This window comes from Myotis lucifugus, unplaced genomic scaffold (assembly GCF_000147115.1).
Source record: "Myotis lucifugus unplaced genomic scaffold, Myoluc2.0 scaffold_1186, whole genome shotgun sequence".
Taxonomy (NCBI): domain Eukaryota; kingdom Metazoa; phylum Chordata; class Mammalia; order Chiroptera; family Vespertilionidae; genus Myotis; species Myotis lucifugus.
This window is the reverse complement of record NW_005872234.1, coordinates 33,353-52,380: the sequence shown is the minus strand read 5'-3', so window position 1 is coordinate 52,380 and position 19,028 is coordinate 33,353. Positions and strand designations below refer to the sequence as shown.

Below are 19,028 nucleotides of genomic sequence, written 5' to 3'. Positions count from 1 at the left end.
GGGTCCTCTGTGCGCGGGTGCCCCTTCTCCGGGGGAACGGGTGCCGGGGAGTGTGGGCTCCTTACATAACCGCGGTACCGCGCCCCTTCCGGGCACCGACGCCCCTTCCGCCTCCCCGCCCCCCGCCCCCATTGGGGAGTCCTCTGCCCCCCTGGCCGCCGCTCAGCACCCCTCGGCCCCGGGGCCGCCCCGCTCCCAGGCCCCGCTCTCCACCGCACGCCTCCGGGTAATGCAAGTTTGTTTGTTTTTTTTACACAACTTTTCCAGGTGATCGCCGTCGCTCAGGTGTGAAGATCCTCTCCTAGGGTGTGGGCCCCGGGATTCCCAGTGGCCATTTTGGAATTACAGTGCTGCTTTCGGGTCATTCTGCCCCAGAAGTTGGCTGAATGGGCGAGGATCGTCTCTGAAGCGAACAGCTCCGCGCGCTGCTGAGACAGACGGGCGCCGGCGGTCCTCCCGGCGTGGCCCCCGCGGATTATATAACCGGTTCGGGGCTTCAGCCGCCGGCTTGTTTTCTTGTGTGTGTTTGTGTGTGTTTTGTGGCCGTCCCCACCCCTGTGGTGGTGTCAGCCGAAACTGTAAGCGATGCTCGGTTCGTGCCTCGGGTAGTTTCGGAAGTTTCCGATTCCTGTTGAAACCGTGCCGAAGGTCCCTGGCAGCTTATTCTCCTTAAAACTTGTGGGAATTTCTGACCTCAGCCCCGTGCGTGTCACAATGGGGCGGCTTCTCTAAATGAAGACACTGAAGGAGACCCGCTTTTTTCCTTTTCTCTTTTATTTACGTGGAAACCTAAGATGGTGCCGCTTCCCAGCAGCGTGGTCGTGCTGAGATAGCTGCGTCTCCGAGTGCTGCTCAGGAATGCTCTTCCGATGTGAAGCTTTCTTTTTGTTTTTGCTTTTTGGGTCATAAATTGGATATTTCATCTCCAGTGGATAAGTACAACACTGACAAGTACATGGAATAATAAAGAAGACTTGATCACCTTAAACCCCAGGAACTTGGCTAATCTGGAGGTAGCCATATGAAAACTTTAAACCTGAAGTATGGGTAGCTGACTTGAAGTAACTCTATGTCAAATAGTCATAGGTTAAGTATCTTCAAAGAACTTGGATTTTATTTCAGAGGATACAAAATAAAAAAACAAACTGGAAAACACAAAGATCACAGAGAAAAGCCCAACACCTTCTTGTGCGGTCCTGTTGGAATTTGTAAGTACTGTCTATATATGGTGAGCATGTCAAATGGACATTTGTAAAATGTAGTAAGGGTCAATGTAGCCTTTGTTATTGGAACCTTTCAGTGTCTCCCAATAATATTGCTCTGGACAATCTGAAAACAACTATTAATTTTAAATGCGGAAGGAGTTAAGGTTTAAGACTATTTCAGATCAAACAGTCCAAATTTTAATTTTTTGTGCTCCTAAAGAAAGAAGGTACATATGGCTATTATTCACCTTAGGCTTTATGGATTCCTAGATTGGTAGAAAAAACCCCAAGAAGATATTCATGTTTAAAATCTTATAGGGCTTGGTTTTTAATATGCTATTTCAGAAGTAGCTTGTTTTAAGGCATAAGTTTTAACATTTGAATCTATCATAGAAATTAAGTTTTTTATTTTTTTAAAATGTATTTTATTGATTTTTTTACAGAGAGGAAGGGAGAAGGGTAGAGAGTTAGAAACATCGATGAGAGAGAAACATCGATCAGCTGCCTCCTGGCACACCCACCACTAGGGATGTGCCCGCAACCAAGGTACATGCCCTTGACCGGAATCGAACCTGGGACCCCTTCAGTCCGCAGGCCGACACTCTATCCACTGAGCCAAACCGGTCAGGGCAGAAATTAAGTTTTTTAAACTTGTTGAAGTGGTTTTATTTCAAATTATTCCTTAAGATCTCAGCTCCGCCCGAGCTGGTTTGGCTCAGTGGACAGAGCAGTCGGCCTGTGGACTGAAAGGTCCAGGGTTCGATTCTGGTCAAGGGCATATGCCTGGGTTGCAGGCTCCATCCCCAGTAAGGGACGTGCAGGAGGCAGCCGATCAATGATTCTCATCGTTGATGTTTCTATCTCTCTCTCCCTCCTTCTCTGAAATCAATAAAATGTATTTTAAAAAGCGAATATTAATTGCCATAATAGAATTTTTTTGGTGAGTGAATTACCTTTTATTTTTATTTATTTATTTTTTTAAAAAAATATATTTTATTGATTTTTTACAGAGAGGAAGGGAGAGAGATAGAGAGTTAGAAACATCGATGAGAGAGAAACATCGATCAGCTGCCTCCCGCACACCCCCCACTGGGAATGTGCCCGCAACCAAGGTACATGCCCTTGACTGGAATCGAACCTGGGACCTTTCAGTCCGCAGGCCGACGCTCTATCCACTGAGCCAAACCGGTTTCGGCGAATTACCTTTTATTTTAAAAAATTGATTTTTAGAGAGAGAGGAAGGGGTGGGGAGAGAGATAGAGATAAACATTGAATTTGTTGTTTTACTTATGCATTCATTACTTGGTTCTTGTATGTGCTCCGATCCTGTTTGAACATGAAACCTTGGTGTATCAGGATGGAGCTCTTTCCAACTGAGCTACCCAGCTAGGGCATGAATTATTTTTTAATATTTATCTTACGGGACTGAATGGTGGTTTTTTGTTTGTTTGTTTTTAATTCAATATATTTTTACTGATTTCAGAGAGGGAGAGGGAGAGGGAGAGAGAGAAACATCAATGAGACTCATTGATTAGCTCCTCCTGCATGCCCCCTTGTGCCCAGACCAGGAATGGAGACCTCCTGGTTCACAGGTCCACCTCAGCTGGGCCTTACTTGATTGTTTTGATAAATATTTTCTGGGCATTGAAATCTATAGTATTGGTAGCTATTGGAACAGTGACTGGGCTGCTGCTTATCCCCCCCATAAGTACCTCTTTTTCTCCTATCCCATTTTTTCCTTTTTTTTCTCTTGTGCCTAAACTATAGGTCTAAAAATAACAATCACAATGGCTAACATTTGTAGATGGTGATTGTGTCATGTGTTTGCCTTGTACTTTACATGGTATATCTTAATTAGCATAATCCTATGAGAAAAGTACTATTACAGTGGCATAGGTGAGAAAACTAAGATTTAGGGAGACTGAGACGGGCAGTTAACCTGGTTAGGGCTAAGGATAGATTGGCATCTTGACCAACTCTCCAAGCCCCATGCTGGTACTAGTAATCGTTGTACCATACTTAACTCTGCTTTGTGGGTTTTACTTGATTAACTCAATTTTATTTGTGCATTATCCTGATATTTTTGTTTTTCTTTTCATATGCTGCTTCTTTGTAGTTAGTTTTGATTGCTATTTGGAGACAAACTAAAAGATAGAAGAGAAACTTTTGTTGGTTTTGCTGTTGTTAGTAGCTATGAGTGATAACTTGGGTTAGCAAAGTATTAACATGTGGGGTCAGGTTATATTGAGATCTCATGCACCCTTGCCTCTTTGCCCAGGTTTGGAGCTAAATGCATGTTAACTGTTTTACTTTTTCCCTGGCTTTGAATTGAGATGACTACATGGATTTTTGTGTTTATAGCTGTTGACACTTTAGAATTGAGAAAGGGAGGACTAGTAGGAAAATAAGACTAATGGGAAACAATAAGGAAAGAACAGGAGTGAACAGAAAGAAGAAAATAAAATTTAGGGGAGTTATAGATAGGAGAAGGGAATAAGGATGGAAGTCTCTAGTCTGAAAGTAAAATTAGCAAGTGAGGATAGAACCTAAACTCAGGCCAAATTATCTAACTGTATTTGATGCAACCACCTTTTCTGTTTAATTTTTTTTAAAAAATATTTTATTGATTTTTTACAGAGAGGAAGGGAGAGGGATAGAGAGTTAGAAACATCGATGAGAGAGAAACATCGATCAGCTGCCTCCTGCACACTCCCTACTGGGGATGTGCTCGCAACCAAGGTACATGCCCTTGACTGGGATCGAACCTGGGATCCTTCAGTCCGCAGGCCGACGCTCTATCCACTGAGCCAAACCGGTTAGGGCCTGTTTAATTTTTGATGAGAATGTTTAGGTGACAGTTTAGATCCAGGTAAGGGCAGTGATGCAGAAAGTGAGGAATGTCTGGGAGTTAGAAAGGTTTTTGGTTTAGGATTTGGAATATCTAGAAAAGGGCGCATGTGACCTTGTATATTCACGTAACCTCTTTTGGCCTTAGTTCTTAATAAAACAGATGGAAATAATGCATTTGAAGGTTTTTTTGTTAATCATGGACTGTAATATAGATGTAAAGTTTTTATATTTTAATATTCTGCTTAATACATTTTACATGTTAAATCAGTATTATAGTCTCTGAAATGACTTTTTCTCTTGTTGCGTTTATTTTATTTATTTAAATATATTTTTATTGATTTTTTTACAGAGAGGAAGGGAGAGAGGGATGGAGAGTTAGAAACATCCATGAGAGAGAAACATCGATCAGCTGCCTCCTGCACACCCCCTACTGGGGATGTGCCGGCAACCAAGGTACATGCCCTTGACCGGAATCCAACCTGGGACCCTTCAGTCTGCAGGCCGATGCTCTATCCACTGAGCCAAACCGGTTAGGGCGCATTTATTTATTTATTTATTAAAATATTTTTATTGATTGTAGACAGGAAGGGAGAGGGAGAGAAATAGAAACATGAATGATGAGAATCACTGATCAGCTGCTTCCGGCACGCCCCCTACTGGGGATCGAACCTACAACCCAGGCATGTGCCCTTGACTGGAATCGAACCCGGGACCTTTTGGTCTGCAGGCCAACCTATCCACTGAAACAAAACGGCTAGGGCTCTTGTTGCTTTTAATTGCATGACCTGCAATACTTATTCAGGCCCTGCCTCCTCATTTCCAGTTTCATTTATTATTCTAGCTTGGTCCTTGGCCAAGGAAATCACCTGTTAACTCACCTTTTTGCCTTTAGTTCCATTCTCTTTTCCCCCTCCTCTCTCCTGTGGCCAGAGAATCTGAAGTACAGCCTTTCATTTTGTCACTTCAGCAGCCCTTAGGTTGTGTAGTTGACATGCTTAGGGAAAGTAGGTTGGAAAGAGATGCGGTCCCTGCCTCTCCTTCCCTCCCAGTGTTTTGTGTGTCAGGAGTTTCCAACATGAATTCTTTTTGGCTGCATGGTGGGTGTGGGAGACAGTATAGTTAGAGAATTCTTTGAAATGGGTAATTTTAGGAGTGTTTACGTATTTTCCTGGGGATCAGGTCCATAATTTTCAATAGAACCCTCACGAGAAACCAAAGTTAGAATTACTGATAAACCTTTAATGGTTGGGTCTCTCTTTTTTTTTTTTTTAACTTTTATCTGCTTTTTTCCCTTTTTGTCAGTCGCCCCACCCATCAGTTACAGGCTTTTGCTCTGTATCCCTTCGAGTAATTGCTAGTTTCCGCATCTTTTTAGCAAGAACAAGAGTTTTAACCTAGTTAAATAGGTTGTTTCCTTTGAAAGACAGAACTTGCAAATAGATTTTTAAAAATTCTAAAAATGAAAAATCGTCAGGAACTTACCTTTACACATGCATACTAGCTAAAGAAATTAGTTTGCTTTTCAGTGGACATAAATATATATCCTTTTAATGAGTGAGTTTTTAAAGTAATATTTTTTCAACATTGTTTCTGTGGGTAAGAAATTTGGGGGCAGTTTAGCTGAGTGGTTCGGGTTCCCTCCGGGTCTTTCATAAAATCTTATGAATTGACCAGGGCTGCAGCCAATGAAAGGCTTGACGGGCCGGAGGATCTCCTTCCAAGTGGTGGTCTCATTGGCTGGCAGGTTGATGCTGGCTGTTGTCTGAAGGACTCAGTTCTTTTTGCCTTTGTGTATGTCACCATCCAGCTGCTTGAGTTTCTTTCTTTAAAAACATATTTTTATTGATTTCAGAGAGGAAGGGAGAGGGGGATAGAGAGAGAGATAGGAACATCAATGATGAGAGAGAATCACGGATGGGCTGCCTCCTGCACGCCTCACACTGGGGATCCAGCCCTCAACCGGGGATGTGCTCTGACCTGGATTCGAATCGTGGCCTCCTGGTTCATAGGTCGATGCTCAACCACTGAACCATGCGGGCCTCGCCAGCTGCTTGAGTTTCTTTACAGCATGACAGCTGTGTCTCCCAGAGCAAGTGACTTGAGAAAAGGGATAGGTGAGGTGTGGTGCCTTTTATGACCTACCTATTCTTAGAAGTCACATTCTTTTCATTAGAAACAAATCATTAAATCTAGGCTGCAGACACCATCTTCTATCAGAATTATTTGTGACATATTAAAAATCACAGTAGGAGGTAATCCTTCACACCTCATAATTGTCAATATAACTAGCCAAAATTTTCACCCCACAAATAGGAAGTTGAACTATTATAAGTTTAGAGAAGAAAGTGTGTTCTAAATTTAAATGAATTTAGAAGGTATAATCCTTCTACCTTTCTAACCAATGTATGAGATGGAGGGAATTTCCCACCCCTTCACACTAATCTCCCAAACAGTGTATGAGGGTCATAAACTTAAAGTTGGCCATTTTAGGTACTTTTGAGCATGCAGTTCAGTGGCATCTAGCACATTACAATGTTTTACAGCTATTACCACCATCCATCTCCAGAACTGCACCCAATTAAGCATTAACTCCCAATTTTCTCTCTCTCCCCTGGCAATTACTGTTCTACTTTGTATTTCTATGAATTTGATTACTAGGTACCTCATTGTGCACTATTTGTTCTTTAGTGACTGGCTTGTTTCACTCAGATAATGTCCTCGAGGTTCATGCAAGTTGTAGCAGGTGTCAGAATCTGAATTTTCTTTTTAAGACAGGATAATTTAATGTATGTATATACCACATTTTGTTTATCTTTTTATCTGTTGATGGACACTGGGCTGCTTACAGTGCTGCTGTGAACATTGGTGTTCATATATCGGTTTGAATCCCTGCTTTTAATTCTTTTGGTTATAAACCCAGAAGTAAATTTGCTGGATCATATGGTAATTCTATGTAATTCTTTCAGGAACTTTGTTTTTCATAGGTGCTGCACCATTTTTTACTTTTATCAGCTGTCTACAAGGGTTCCAATTTCTTTACATTCTTTCCAATACTTGCTGTTATTTTTGTGTGTGTGTATTTTAAAAATATTTTTTAATTTATTGATTGATTTTTAGAGAGAAAGAGGGAAAAGGGGGAGAGAGGGAAATACCAATTTGTTGTTCAGTTATTTTTTTGCATTCATTGGTTGATTCTTATATGTGTCCTGATCTGGGACCAAACCTGCAACCTTGGCTTATCTGGATCAATTGAGCTACTGACCCCGGGGCTCTGTGTTTTTGATAATAACCATCCTAATGGGTTTGAAGTGGTATCTCGTTTTTTTTCATTGTGGTTTTTAAAAATGTATTTTTTTATTGATTTCAGAGAGGAAGGGAGAGGGAGGGAGAGATGGAAACATCAATGATGAGAGGGAATCACTGTCGGCTGCCTCCTGCACGTCCCCTACTGGGGATTGAGCTGGGACCGTGCATGTGTCCTTAACTGGAATCGCAGGCCCCGACCCCTCTATCCACTGAGCCAAACCAGCTGCAGTGGTTCTCAACCTTCCTAATGCCGCGACCCTTTAATACAGTTCCTCATGTTGTGGTGACCCCCAACCATAAAATTATTTTTGTTGCTACTTCATAACTGTAATTTTGCTACTGTTTTGAATCGTAATGTAAATATCTGATATGCAGGATGTATTTAGGCGACCCCTGTGAAAGGGTCGTTTGACCCCCAAAGGGGTCGCGACCCACAGGTTGAGAACCGCTGAGCTAGGGCATTGTGGTTTTGATTAGCATTTCCCTAATGATTAGTAATGCCTTTTCATGTGCTTAGGCAATTTATATACCTTCTTTGGAGAAAAGTTTACTCAGGTCCTTTGGCCATTTTTTAAATCAGATTGTTTTTGTGTTGAGTTGTAGGAGTTTTTTGTGTTCTGAATATCAAGACCTATGATAATGAGCAGATCTCGATAACTAATATTTATCAATGCTTACCATGTTCCAGGCAGTGTTCTAAGTCTTTTAAGTATATGACATAAGTTAAGCCTCATACACACCGTGTGTGGGAAGGTCCTATTGTTGTCCTCATGTTACAGATGAGAAAATGAAGTCAGGGGATTTTAAGTTACTTCCCATATGACCAGTAAGTGACATTTCTGGATGCATACATTCTGTTTCCAGAGTCTAGACTCCCAACTATTATGGTTCATAGTTTCAGTTTTTAAGGTGGTGATTGGAGGAAAGTACAATACTATTCTGTTTCAGGAACTTAGAAAATATTCTTAGCAACTACATTTTATTTTCCTTATGATGATAGTTCTGACTTTCTTCAAATACACCCTTCGAATGGGTTTGATCTCAGAAGTATTTTCCTTTTGGCACAACTAATGTTTGTATAGTATCTCAGTTTTTCCCAATTACCTTGTGAAATAAATGCTATTTAATGGTTTTAAGAAACTTAGTCTGAGATTAAATAATTTACTCAAGGTCCTCAGTAAGTGAGGGAGCCAGAATTTGAATTGTGTTATCTGTTTTCTGTTAGAGTTAATTACTAGTGTTGTAAGTCGTAGAGCAGTGCTGTACAGTACAGCTTTGTCAGATAATGGACGTTTTCTGTGTCTGCACCGCTCCTTGTGGTAACTAGCCAGTAACGAGCATTCGAAATGTGGCTAGTGCAGATAAGGACCTGAATTTTAAGTTTTATTTAATTTTGGTTAAATTTAAATAACAAATATGGCTACTAGCTGCCATAATGGACAGCACAACTCTAGATCAATGATACAGAATTTAATTTTAACCATTCTAGTGGGTGTATAGTTTGAATTTGCATTGTAGTTTGAATTTGTATTTCCCTAATGATGTTGAGCATCTATCTTTTTATGTGCTTTGGTGAGGTGTTAAACATCTTTTGAGCATTTAAAAAAATTCACTTGTCTTACTTAGTTGAAAGAATTCTTTTTTTGGGAAAGAACTCTTTATATTCTACTTGGGTATGTGTATCATACAAATCTTTTGCGAATAATTTCTCCCAGTCTGTGGTTTGTCTTCATTTTCTTAAGTGTGTTTAAGAGTAGACATTTTTAATTTTGAGGTAAAATCGGTTAATTTTTGTTTCAAGGTTTGTGCTTTATTGTGTCCTAGGAAATCTTTGCCTAACCCAAGATCACAGGATTTTCTCCTGTTTCTTTTAGAAATTTTATTGTTTCGCTCACATTTACAGGTCTATTGTCTTCTTTGCATGTAATATGTGGAAAGGGTTGAGAGGTTCTTTTTTTTTTTTTAAGTGTAGATGTCCATTTGTCCCAGTTCCATTTGTTTAAAAGACATTGTTTCCCATTGAATCACTTTGAAATAACCTCTACTGAAAATCAGTTGACCATATGTGTGGAAATTTGTGGACTCTTCATTGGTATGTATTATGTCATTTCTATTGAGCAGTTGATAGAAATTATAGCATTTGATTTTTTCTTCTTTATTTTAAAACATGATTGACATATTTTTGTTTTCTAAAATCTGCTATAGGAAATTGGATTAAAAGGGGAAATTGTTTTTTATGGGCATGTGAAGAAAGACCTGTTGCAAAAGAATGCCATTTTGAATTCATAGAGCAATCTGCTTTCCAGTGGCTTGAAATGTTACTATTACCTAATTTGTACCTGAGCATAATGGAAAACAAATGACAGTATTTCTATATTGGAAATGAGGAAGTAGTGTCCAAAGTATCAACTTATTTACTGTGAAACATTGACTCAGCAGTGGATGTAGGATTCTTATCTCTTGAGCTGGTCTGTGTTAGTGATGGTCATTGCCTCAGCAGATGTTTAAGTGCCTGCTGTGCTGCACTTTCATTGGTGTTGGGCTTTTAGTAGCAAACAAGGCAAAACTAAGATTCCTAAATTCATGTAGTTTGTCTGTTCTGAAGTTCTGTGAATATAGAGTAAATAGAGTCCTTATTCTGAATCGTAGAGCATGTATGAGGGCTTATTTACTGAAGCTGAAGAAGACTAAACTTGGGGCTGTATTACAGTACCACCAGGTAAATGATGAAATCAGTGTTTCATGGATTACTAGCTATGTTGAAAACGACTTGAAAAGTGGGATTCACCTGATAAGATGGCTTAAGGACTATTGCAATGCAAGCTTAGTTGCCTTAGTTTTTTTCTATAACTCAACTGATAGTTTCAGATTTTTCACATGAATTACTCTTTGGTCTCTCCTCCACTAATATGAGTTCCTTTTATAGGAACTTGTAAACAGAGGAAAGGGAGTGAAAATGTTTTCACCTTACTCCTTTAAATTATCCTTCCAAGGGCTGAATTTAATGAGTACAAGAGTCTATTTGGGGACAAAGTTGGCTAGATTAGTGGAGAGCTAGTTGTGACTGCAGTGGTAGCTCAAAGTACTTGCCTTTACCTGCCTAGGAAGAGATTGAGATTTGTACTTTGTGTAGTTTGAGATAGTTGTAAGACTAAATCTTACTCAGAACTTAGGGAAATGCTTCAGTACTTGATATTAAAGCTAGTCTTCTACACTAATAAAAGAGAAACATGTAAATTGGTGTCACTCCGCTACACCCACCAGCCAATCAGAGTGACCATGCAAATTAACCCAACAAAGATGGTTAATTTGCATACACAGGCGTGGACTGAAGACTGAAGAGGCTTGGCTTCTCCGCTGTGGCAAGACCAAAGGCCTGGGTCCTGGATGCCGGAGGAAAACCGGTGCCGGCAGCCAGGGGAAGGAAGGCCTATTGCACGAATCTCTTTGTGTAACGGGCCTCTAGTATTTTATAAGATAAGAAAGGTCTCTACCTAATGTATCCTGGGTTATTTATAGTGTATGTATGTGGGTGTGTATAGTGCTTAAGAATTTCAGCTGCCACTGATTAGTACTGTGACCTTAGGAACTCTATGTGCCATATATATGTATGTGTATATATGTATAATATATATATTCATACACACGTATATCTATATATTTGTATATCTACATATATAAACCTGTTTTTTCTTGTTTTGAAGAAAATATAATAACTTCCTGGGATGCAGGGAGGACTGAATGAGATAATACTTATAAAGCCCTAAGCAAATTGCCTAGCAAGGTGTGTGTGTGTTTGTGTGTATGTATGTATGTATGTGTGTGTGTGTGTGTGTGTGTGTATGTATGTATGTATTCAGTATGTCCTTTTAGCTATTGTCTTAGCATGTAATCTATCCTAGAAAATGTTCCATGTACACTTGAAAAGAATGTATATTCAGCTTCTTTGGGATGAAATGCTCTGAAAATACCAATTAAGTCCATCTACTCTAGTGTGCCATTTAAAGACACTCCTTGTTGATTTCCAGTCTGGAAATCTATCCATTGGTGTCAGTGTGGTGTTAAAATCATCTTTTATGACTGTATTTTTAATCTCTCCCTTTATGCTCATCAGTATTTGCTTCGTATCCTTAGTTGCTCCTTTGTTGGTGGCATAAATGTTTACAAGGTTTATATCCTTTGGTTGGATTGATCCATTTATCATTATGAAGGGTCCTTATAGCCTTTGTTTTAAAGTCCATTTTGTCTGATAAAAGTTCTTTTTCCTATTGTTAACTTGCGTTTCTGTGTCATGTCTAAAAATCCACTGCCAAATTCAAGGTCATGAAGCTTTACCTCTATTTTTTTCTGATGGTTTTATAGTTTTAGCTTTTCTAGTTGTCTTTGATCCATTATTGCATCTATTTCTGAATATGGTGTCACTTGGAGTCCCAGTACCATTTGTTGAAAAGACTGTTCTTTCCCCCATTGAATCATCTTAAGTATTTTGAAAACTCATTTGGCCATATGTGTATAAGTTTACTTCTGGACTCTCAATTCTATTCCATTGATTTATATATCTGTCCTTATGTCAGTAGTACACTGCTTTGATCATGGTAGCTTTGTAGTAAGTTTTGATAGAGAACTGTGAGTCCCACAATTCTAACTTTTTCAATATATATATACTTTTAAATATTTGGGATCCCTTGCAGTTTCAAATGAATTTGAGAATGACTTTTCTGTTTCTCCAGAAAAGGTTGTTGGAATTTTAATAGAGATTATGTTGAATCTGTGTATCACTTTGGGTAATACTGATATCTTAACAGTATTAAGTTTCCCAGTCCTTGAATGTGGGATGTCTTTATATTTATTTGGTCTTTTAAATTTTCCTTCAGTAGTGTTTTGTAGTTTTTAGTGAACAAGTTTTATACCTTTTTGGTTAAATTTATTCCTAGATATTTTATTCTTTTGCATGTTATTAATTGAATTGTTTAAATTTTCCTTTTGGGTTGTCATTTGTACACCTGAGTTCTGAGTTATCTGTCATCCTGAAACATGGCTGAATTTATTAGCTCTAATAGGTTTTTTCTCTTTTTTTCCCACGGATTCTTTATAATTTTCTATCTGTAAGATCATGTCATTCTCCTTAAACTAGTCCGACTGTCTGTCCCAGGCTGGTTTAATATGCTGGGCAGCATTGCCATCAGCTGTTGTGTCTCAGCATGGCAGTAGTGGTGAAAGTGCTGGTTGCCAGAGTTGCCTGGACTTCAGGGTTCTTAAAATGGATCACAGTTCCTAGGTCTGTGAATATTACTCACCTGTTCAATACCAGAGATATTGTTTACCCCTAACTTATGTGGGGAGAACTGAAGTTTTTCATCACCTGCTGTAGCTGTCCTGTGAAGCCACCTTCTTTTTGTGGGCAGTTTCTTTCCTACTAGTGTGCACCTGTGCTTGCAGTTGGGCTCATGGCAGTTTATCTTGTTGGAGAGGAAAAGGGGCCAAGCAAGAAGTGCACACATGTGGGGACGCAGGATGGCACCCAGAGGTGGATCTTTTTGTGTTTATCTTTCTGGAGGTTTGGTTAGCTTCTTGGATACATATATTTGTGTGTTTAACTAACTTGATAAGTGTTTATAGCCATTCTTTCCTTAGATAACTCTTTATGCCTTTTTCTCCTCTTTTTTCCTTCTGGAACTTCTATGTGTACGCTGTCCCACAGATCTTTTCAGCTCTGTTGGTTTTTTTTCTTTTCTTCCTGCTCCTTAGACTTACAATTTTAAGTTACCTCTCTTCAAGTTCTCTGGTTCTTCTGCCGCAAATCTGCTATTGAAACTGTCCAGTGAAATTTTCATTTCAGTCATTGTTTTCTTTGACTCCAGAATTTTTCTTTGGTTCTTTTCTATAATTTCTGTGTCTTTATTGCTGCTCTATTTGTTGAGACATTGTTCTGGTTTTCTTCAGCTCTTTGTATTTCAGACAGTTGAGGGCTGTGTTTCATCAGGGACAGTTTCTGCCAATTCTTTTTGCTTGTGAATTGGCCATGCTTTCTTATTTCTTTGCATGATTTTTTTTTTGGTAGAAAATTGAACATTTTTAATATTGTAATTTGTCGACTCTGGGAATGGAATATTCTCCCTCTACCCCCAATCCTCAGTTGCCTGCTGTGGGTTGTAGTTGTTTGTTCATTCAGTAACTTTTCTCAATTATTTTTGTAAAGCCTGTATCCTTTTTAGGTTTTTTTTTTTTTAATTTTTAGAAAGAGAGAAACATTGATCAGTTGCCTTTCTTGGGTGCCCTGACCAGGAATCAAACCTGCTATCTTTTGGTGCACAGGACAACATTACAACAAACTGAGCCAACTGGCCAGGGCAGAGTCTGTATTCTTTGGCTTGGGTAGCCTCTGACTCTTAGCTTGTGGTCACCTAGTGGTGTTTTTTTGTTGTTGTTGTTGCTGTTTTTAAAAAATAAATTTCTATTGATTTTAGAGAGAGGAAGGGAGAGGGAGAGAAACAACAGTGGGAGAGAAACAGATTTTTGCCTCCTGCATGTTCCCTACTGGGTACTGAGCCCACAACCCTGGCATGTACTCTGCCTGGGAATTGAACTGTTGAGCTCTTGGTGCATGGAACAATGCTCAGAGCCACACCAGCCAGGGCTGTTTTGTTTTGTTAACAAGGATAATGTTTTAATGAAAAAATTTAAAGAAATTAGTGCAAAAAATAAAAGTTTAAATACACCAGGATTAGCATATTATCTTGTGTAAAGTATGCAAATCCTCAAGCTGAGACAGGTTGCAGTCTTTTTTTTTTAACCTTTTTATTGAATTTATTGGGGTGACATTGGTTAATATAATTATACTAGAGGCCCAGTGCATGAAATCATGCACAGGTGGGGTCCCTCTGCCTGGCGGGCGATCAGGGCTGATCTGGGCTGATCAGGACCATCTCGCCCAGGCCTGATCTGGCCGGTGGCCGGGGAGGGACTGCTGGAGGGCTCCAGGGCGTGTCCAGCCCCGTCTCACCAGTCCCGATTGGCTGGACCCCAGCAGCAAGCTAACTTACCGGTCGGAGCATCTGCCCCCCGGTGGTCAGTGCACATCATAGCGACTGGTTGGTCGAGTGCGGAATGCTCGGCACGCACTGCACTTACCCTCCAGCCCCTGGTCTTGGAGACCTCATGTCCTTCCAAGGCTCTGCTCACCCTCTGCAGCTGCCACACGAAGTAAATTGCATCGTGTGTGTGTGTGTGTGTGTGTGTGTGTGTGTGTGTGTAACCCTTTGCAGGCTCCATGTGTCTTTACTTCACTGCAGTTCCTGTTACCCCAACATAAGGAGACACCCTCATTATCAGGTAACACCATCATGGTAAGACCCCTGCTCAGCCTACTGCAGCGGTTTTAAATAGGCCATGGGTTGCCCTAGATCAGCGGTTCTCAACCTGTGGGTCGTGACCCTTTCACAGGGGTTGCCTAAGACCATCAGAAAACATATATAATTACATATTGTTTTTGTGATTAATCACTATGCTATAATTATGTTCAATTTGTAACAATGAAAATACATCCTGCATATCAGATATTTACGATTCACAACAGTAGCAAAATTACAGTTATGAAGTAGCAACGAAAATAATTTTATGGTTGGGGGTCACCACAACATGAGGAACTGTATTAAAGGGTTGCGGCATTAGGAAGGTTGAGAACCACTGCCCTAGATGGTTTGGCTCAGTCGATAGAGCCACGGACTCAAGGGTCCTGGGTTCAATTCCGGTCAAGGGCACATTCCTGGGTTGCAGGCTCGATCCCAGTAGGGAGCTTGCAGAAGGGAGCAGATCGAGTCTCTCTCATCGTTGATGTTTCTATCTCTCTCTCCTGCCTTCCTCTCTAAAATCAATCCCCCCTCACACCCTCTTTTGTCTTTGCGGCCCCCCCCCCCCCACGTACTCACTCCACTGGGGTCTGTAAAATGGGGTCAGGATTTCTACTTCAACCAAGGGCGATGCTTCCCCGGCCCGCCTTCCCCGCCCATCTCTGTCCCCAGTCCTGTGGGGTCTCTCTCTCCCTCCCTCTCCTCCATCTAACTTGGTGGCCCTGCTCTGCCCCCTCCTCCTGCGACTTCTTGTCTGTAGCCTCCCCCTTTCTCCTCTGGGGTCGGGGCACCCCAAAGGCTGTGTGGGAGGGGCTGTGCCGGCCAAGCAGAGCCTCCGAGGAGAGCTGGGGAGAAGGTGGGAGAGACGTGGAGCCTGTCCCATGGGAGAGGCCATGGGCTTCTCTGCTGCCCCACCCAGCAGCTTTTTTTTTTTTTGCTTAAAGTATTACAAAGGTCTCCTTTTTTTTTTTTCCCCCTTGACATTTCCCGGGCCTCCCCTACCCCCCAGTGTCTTGTGTCCATTGGTTATGCTTATATGTATGCATACAAGTCCTTGGGTTGATCTCTTACCCCCCCCCCATCCCCCCGTCCCCCAACACTCCCCAGCCTTCCCGCTGTAGTTTGACAGTCTGTTCGATGCTGCTCTGCCTCTGTATCTATTTTTGTTCATCAGTTTATAATGGTCTTTATTATCCATAAATGAGTAGGATCATGTGGTATTTTTCTTTCATTGACTGGCTTATTTCACTTAGCATAATGCTCTCTGCCGGGAGCCGGTCCACCCTTGCTGCTTGACACAGTCGCTGCAGGGAAGAAACATCTGCACAGCTTATGTTTCAAGGGACCCGGCGTATATGGCATATGTTTGCTCCCCTTCTTAGCGCTATGTATTTTAAACAGGGCCACCTCCCCGAGAAAGGTTGTTTCCCCAGGTGGGGATTTTTCCCTGGAGTTGGGGATTAACAGGACTAAGGAAGGGAATAAATCAGTAAAACCCCTTAACTAAGTGCCAGGTGGGTAGTTAATCACTTTAACTACCAACAATCATGCTTAAGCTACATAATCTGGTATAAATACAGATGTAACAGGAGAATAAAGACAGAACCTGGCTGGAGAACCTGACTAGAGAAATGATAGTTTGTGGCAATGTTTGGGTGATTTCGGATTGTTTTTGTCTCCCAGAGAGAAGGTTGGAGTTGCTCCAATGTAGGGGATTGATAAATTGTTTTGGGAGGCTCTGCTTTAGATAGGGGATTTTGGGAACTCAGATGCCTTCAGCTCAAAACTATTCTTTTGTCAAAGTGGTATATTTTGGGGTGGTACATCTTGATCTCAACAACAGTTTTGTAAATCTATCATATGAACTAGTATTTGCTCTTTGCTTTTTTCAGAGCACGAATAAACTTCTGCCATTAGCTAGTCATACTTTATTCTTTAAGAACTAGATTTAAATTACAGTTCATTGAAGACATTGCAGAAATGTGTAGGTAATGTTGATGTCTCAGGGATAGTGTTCAGTACACAATTTCTCACTTAACCATCATTTTGGATGAGACCCTATTTAAAATGATAAGCTTTAAATTATTGGTTAATTTAAGTTCTCTGGAGTTTCATGTGAATTGTCATTTGGTACAAGTTATAAAAGTAAATTTTCATTCCTATTGAGTTATTAGGATTATAATCTTAAGAGTTTCAACAACAAAAAGTTGTTGGAAAAGTAACATTCCATCACAAAGCAGTTTAGTATTTAGCTTCATGTCAAAATCCTATATAATAAAAGGTTAATATGCAAATAGACCAAATGGCGGAACAACCAAGCAACCGGTCGCTATGACGTGCGCTGACCACCGGGGGCGTGTATGGAACATGGCGGGTGTTGGCCGTGGTGGGATGGTGGAGCAGGTGAGTGGGGGTGCCAGACCAAGGTGGGGCGCTGGTTGCTGGTTGCTGTCATTGGGGCGAGCCTCTGGTGGTTACTGAAAATTCTTTGTACTCATGCACTATAGTCCCGCCCAGTGCTCACACTTGCTGCTGGTGGTGGCCCTGATCGCCCCTGAGGGCTTATCCACCCCCCACCCCGCTCCTGAGGGGCGATCAGGGCAGCAGCCGCCGCTCGCACCCGCTGACGGCACCAGTCCTGTTTGCACCCGCTGCTGGTGCCAGCCCCAATTGCTCTGCACCGTCAGCAGACAGGACCGGGGGTCACGGCGGGAGGGGCCAGGCAGGGGCATGGAGGGTGGGCCGAGACCCTCCCCTGTGCCTACTGCAGCCTCTCAGTCCACAGTTCCTTTCAATGTGCATGAATTCATGCACTGGGCCCCCAATAGATAATAAAAATCCTTCATACAGTCTAAAACACTTTAGATTTCATTTTTATTTCAGAAGACTTTAAAAAGTAACAAGATGTAGTAGAATTAGAATGTCTGAATTTTTATATAGTTCACTAGAAGCCCGGTGCACGAACTTCTGGCACGGGTAGGGTACCTAGGCCTGGCCGGCGATCAGGGCCGATCGGCTGCTGGCTGGTGGCTGGTGGCTGGGGCCTTCCTTCGTTCCGCGCTGCCCCCTGGTGGTCAGCGCACGTCATAGCAAGTGATCGAACTCCTGAGGGGACAATTTGCATATTAGGCTTTTCTATATATAGATTTTGACTAGGTATTCTCTTAAAAAAATCTCACATTTGTTTCATAAGTGTTTTCTTGGAATTATGTCAGGTTTTTCTAATTTTATCAATGTTTTCCTATGCCCGGCTCTCATGAGCATTTAGCATTTAAACATTTTTATTACTATAGTGAGTTAACTAGTTATGTCTGTTTTTTTGTATTTGGCTACTCTTTAACCTATCTTTTTTTTTTTTTCTAAATATATTTTATTGATTTTTTTTACAGAGAGGGAGGGAGAGGGATAGAGTTAGAAACATGGATGAGAAAGAAACATCCATCAGCTGCCTCCTGCATACCCCCTACTGGGGATGTGCCTGCAACCAAGGTACATGCCCTTGACCAGAATCAAACCTGGGACCCTTCCGTCTGCAGGCTGATGCTCTATCCACTGAGCCAAACTGGTTAGGGCTTAACCTATCTTTTAATAGACCAGCACAGTTTGGGATAGTAGATGTAGAATATTTCTGTAATACTCTGAGAATTTTTTAAGAAGTAGGATAGGAAATTGATATAACTTTAAAAAATGATGGGCATAGCACTTAATATTTGACAGAAGACTTGTTTTTTCCTATGTTTTTATTGATTTTATTTTATTTTTTTAAATTGTTTTATTGCTTAAAGTATTACAAAGAGTATTACATATGTCTCCTTTTTTTCCCGCCCTTGACAATCCCCTGGCCTCCCCTACCCCCCAGTGTCTTATGTCCATTGGTTATGCTTATATGCATGCATACAAGTCCTTCGGTTGATCTCTTACCCTCCCCTCCTGCCCCCCAAACCTCCCCGGCCTTCCCACTGTAGTTTGACAGATTTTAGAGAGAGATGGATAGAGAGATAGAAACATCAATTGGCTGCCTCCTGTACACCCCCCACTGGCGATTAAGCCTGAAACCTGGGCATTTGCCCTGACTGGGAATCGAACCTGTGACCTCTTGGGGTTCATAGATCGAGGCTCAACCACTGAGCCACACTGGCCGGGTGACTTGAAAAAGGAAGATTAACAGTAGTATTGATCATTTCATTTTTAAAATTTTTCATTGTTGAGATTATTTGTGAATATAAAACATTTGTTGTTATTAAACTTTGGCATCTTGATGTTCAGAAAATCTGATTTCTTTATTGAAAAGAGTCTAGTTGTCTACTTGGCTTCTGCC

At 41.2% G+C, this 19,028-nt stretch overlaps 1 protein-coding gene across 4 annotated transcripts in view; it reads left to right on the top strand.

Moving 5' to 3' along the window:
* Positions 1-217: 217 nt before the first annotated feature.
* Positions 218-19,028, top strand: part of GPBP1 (GC-rich promoter binding protein 1) — a 48,812-nt gene continuing 30,001 nt past the window's right edge. Inside the window, exon 1 of one of the 4 annotated variants that reach the window (XM_023748186.1) lies at positions 218-1,228. The gene's annotated coding sequence lies outside the window, so the exon portion shown is untranslated. The remainder of the gene's footprint in view (positions 1,229-19,028) is intronic. The other 3 variants (XM_006107429.3, XM_014449422.2, XM_014449424.2) reach the window with 3 other exon arrangements.